Raw genomic sequence first — 4,643 nt, forward strand, 5'->3', positions numbered from 1 at the left:
TACCAGTTTCAAGGGAAAAATACTCAGATAAGTGTCTCTAATCTGAAAGAATACTGTGCGCGCGTGGCGCATTACCTAAGAAATGGTTCAACTGTTGAGATCTCCTCTTTGTCTCCTTTTCTCTGTCTTTCAGGTCCGAAGGGTGGCACAAGCTCCTGCATGAAGGTGAGGAGGGAGGGAGAAACCAGATGGTGCAGTCGCAACGAAGGAACCCAAGACGCGGAGAAGACACAAGGATGCTGAGTAGCCAAAAGGTGGCAATGAAAAAGCAAAGGTCCAGGGGCGGAGCGACATGAGGAACGTAGTGCACAGGAAGCCATGGGCCAAGAAACACTCGAATGGTTAGCAGCTTCCTGTGGTGGAGTGCGCATCTTTATAGGCTACGCCATCCTTCTCGGAGCTCCTGATTTTATAATGAAGAGACTTTAAAGCGTGCCGTCAGCCGCTGAATCTGCCTAGAAGATCTTCTGCCTCTTATGCTTTTAGGGAACGTCACTGGCTCCGGGTGAATCAAGGGATTCACTTCAAGTCTCTGTGCATTGTGTTTACAGCTCTGCAAGGGAGAGGACCTGTTCTGTGGCAGCGCAAGCTAAAACAGTATGTTCCTAAGAGACACCTGCAATCTGCTATGGCCAATCTTGTGCAGATACCCAGGATCTGCATGAGTCGACAAGGAGGCAGAGCCTTCTCTATTGCTGCTACTCAATTATGGAATAAGCTTTCAGCCGCCCTGAAGCTGTACACAGATTAGCTTAGATTCAGAAATGCCTTGAAAACTTGCATTTACCCAAAATACAGAATTTGGGCTGTTTTATTGGTGTTTCTCCCGTATTGAAATGGCTTTGCGTCAGCACCAGGATACCAGAATTGGTCACAGTGCACTTTACAAATTTTATATAATAATAATAATAATAATAATAATAATAATGAGCACTCCACCCAGGAACCATGCATGATGATTCGGGCCTGTTATCAGGGCAGGCCTGACGATGTACCTCAACAAACTACCCCTTAGTACTCCTCTGGAACCTTGTATACCCTCGGAGGTACCTCACAAGCTCAGAACCATTTATCTACTGTATATCATCTCTTACCACATAACTGGCACCAGGTCCCTGGGTATGCGGACCATCAACTGTCCATTGGACACTGCTGGTATGCTGCCACCACTACTGCTGGACTCTTCTTGCTTGACTTTTATATCCAGCCCCTTGAGTTTGAGTTCATGTGCCATACTTTTTTCTCCACCCTTAGCTTGGCGAGCTACAGCTTCATCTTTCTCTCCTCCCTCCTGTCCTCCAGTTTCACTTGTGACAGGCCCCTGACAGACAAACTGTTACCTGCACCATCATGGGCATCGTGATTATCCTCCTAGGGGAAAAAAGAGTGGGGTCCTTCACGCAGCTCAGGGGTCTCCTCTGGGTCCTGGTCCTTATCCTCATTCAGACCCAGGTACCCTCAGGATCATCCTCCAATGTTACTGCTTACAACCTCCTGACTTCCTCATAGGCTCAGAGGGCTATCTGTAGATTTTGGAAGCTTTCCTACCCACCTTCAATCCCCTCCCATTGTAGAACTTTTGCAGCTCAGCCTTGATGAGGTTGTCAATGTTAATCAGCTCCATCTTCATGTTAGTAGAGGAAGGTAGGGTTACTTAAATTTAGAAAAATAAAAAAGGCCAATGGAGCCTAAGGAGAATTCAAAAAGGGTCCATTCTGATGTCAAATTATTTATCTGGGTTTTTTGTGTAACACAAATCACGGTATGGTATTGCACAAACACAAGTCCTGATCGATACTGCTGAACATCAATGTGAGAAATTGGATTGTTGGTTGACTGGGGTGTGAGCCCTGGTCAAGCAACAGCCACAATCCCTTGCAGGGTCAACAACAGCAGGTCACCAAGTTAATCTGTGCTTAACCCTGGGTAGCTTGGCACAAAAAGCAGTCAGGCTTAACTTAGAAGCAATGTATAAAGTATTTTTTGCAGCACACAAACAGTAATAAAAATGAAACCACAACACAAGAAAAACCCAAACCAATTTAGAAAAATTGAGTAAGTTTTAATGCCTTATTGACACCAAAACAACAAAAATCTAATCAGTAGAACCTGAGTTATGAATTTTTATAGTTTAAGGTTCAAAATAACGGCTAAAAGATCAAAGCGCCAACCGTGGACATCGAGACCAGGTGAAAGTTGAAAGTTAAGTCTGACCACAATGGAGTGCGGTTCAGATAGAAATGGTTTGGGCCCGGTGAGCACTTTCTTTAGAAAAATATCTGAAGAAAAATATCCGAAAAGGTAAAGTTCAGCAGGGTAAGGCTGCAGAAAGTGTCAGAGAAGGGAGCAGCATCGTTGGATGGCCTTGGGTCGAAGCCACAATGAAAATTTCTATGTTTGGACTTAGTCACCAAAATGGAAGTAAAAAAACTCCAGAGGGACAAGGCAGAAGATTGTATCCAAACACAGTTCCACGAGGTCCAATACACCTTTGGTGAAGAACATAGTTGGTCAATTTGACAGGAGATGCACCGCGGGCTGATAGGCGAGCAGGTTTGTCCCAGTCTCCTCTTTGTTTTCAGAGCACTTTTTGGCCTAATTTTATCTAAGTCCTCAGGTTTGGAAAATGGCCATCTGGGCACCTTTAGCACCAAAACCAAGGATCCAGGACTGATGGGACACCTCTTGGGGGTTAGAATTCACTCAGACTGGGTCCTGGTGTGGGTTCAAGACAGTGGGACCCATTTATGTCCATGTGGCTCGAACAGTAGACCAGCAAACTAGCCTTTGAAGTCTTTTCTAATAGTTCTGGGTGTAAGTGTAGATGCAGGGGTCAACAGCAGGGCTCACCTCTGAGGGTTCAAGGCAGGCTCCAGGCAGCAAATCAGTTCCTTTCTAGTACAGCATCAATCTGGCAGCGTAAACAGTAGGTCACAGCAGCAGGCAGTCCTCTCAGAGTCCTTCTGCAGGTCCAGTAGAGAACTGAAGTGGTGGTGTCTGAGGTACTACTTTTATACCCTGGTTCTGGGAGGTGGGAGAAGCCTCTAGAAAGTGTCTTTGAAGTGCATGGAATTCCCTACCTCCCCTACCCTGGCTCCAAGCTGTCTGCAGCGACAACACAGGGTAGTTAGGCCTCTTTGTGTGGAAGCACAGCACAAGCTATTCAGGTGTAAGTGGGGCTGTCCTCAGCGCCATCTATCCCCCCCCCCCAATCCCGCCAGCAGATGGCCCATTCAGGCACACCTAACCCATCTATTGTGTAACTATCTGGGAGGAATTCACAAAGTCTATTAGTTAAACCCAGTCATGCGCCCAGGCCAGGCTACAGGGACAAAGGGCTGAGGGCAGGAAAATGCCAACTTTCTAAAAGTGGCATTTTCAAAACTGTAATGAAAAATCCAATTTTACCATAAAAGATGGTTTATCAATACAATTCCATAGGTACCAAACATGACATACCTGCCACCTCCCTGTTGGGAATTACAGCTTGTTAAAGGTAATAAGGAATCCCCATTGTAATCCTATTGGAGGGGTAGGCCTCACAGCAGCAAAAGACACGTTTGGGAGTTTTCACTACCAGGACATGTAAAACTCAAGAGTACATGTTGAACCTTTTAATTACCCAACATCCTGCCTTATGGGCTACCTGGTGGCTATTTTGGGGGTGACATATATATAAAAAAAGTGGAGAGTAAGGCTTGGTAAGGGGCTTTAAATGCCTAGTAGACATTGCAATGTGCCACTGCATTCAGGCTGTAGGTGTAGGCCTGGGTCATGTTTTAAAGTGCTGCTTAAGTGGGTGGCACAATCAGTGCTGCAGGCCCACTGGCAGCTTTTAATTCACAGGCCATGTGTGTATGGAATACCACTCTACAAGGGACATATTACTGAATTAAATATGCCAGTTAGGGATATGCCTATCAGACCATGTTTGCGAGCCCAAGTACTTTAGCACTGGTAAGCAGTAGTAAAGTCCCAAAGCCAGCAAAAACAAATTCAGCAAAAAGCAGAGGGAAAATGCAAAGGATTTGGGGGTGCCCCTGCAGAGAAAGCCAGATCCAACAGTCAAACAAAGATTTCTAGAGTGGATGCATTAGTCCACTCAGCTGCCACAGTGGTTCCATATCATTTGTGTCGTCTTCACTAGCCCTGCCTTTATACATGACAGTACTTTGCCTTCAGGGAGTTTTAGAAATATGTTTACAATGCTAAAATTGAAACTATGAGTTCCATCATGCAGTTTGTTCTTGATTAAAAGGGAAGAACTGGCTGGCTGAAGGTGTCACACGACATCAGGAATTAAAAAGAATTGAGGAAGCGGCCTTTGTATAGAGAATGAGGCTCTTCTATTGAGTCAGAGGTTGCTCTTTGCTCTCCCTCATCTCTTGCACGTCAAGTGCTGCTCACATTTCTTACTTCATTAAAGCTGCAGCAAACCCCATCTTGCCCAAGGAGGGGGCCTAATTAAAAAAAAGAAACTTACCTGGTGGTGCCAGCCGCCTTGCACTCTTCTTCCTAGTCCCAGCAGCTTTAGACTCCCAGTGCAATCCCCGCGCTGCTCTCATGCTTTTACCAAGCATGAGAGCAGCGTGGGGACTGGCCTGAGTGGGCTGGTTTACCACTTGCTCAAGCAGAGGGAGTCT

This window comes from Pleurodeles waltl, chromosome 6 (assembly GCF_031143425.1).
Source record: "Pleurodeles waltl isolate 20211129_DDA chromosome 6, aPleWal1.hap1.20221129, whole genome shotgun sequence".
Classification (NCBI taxonomy): Eukaryota; Metazoa; Chordata; class Amphibia; order Caudata; family Salamandridae; genus Pleurodeles; species Pleurodeles waltl.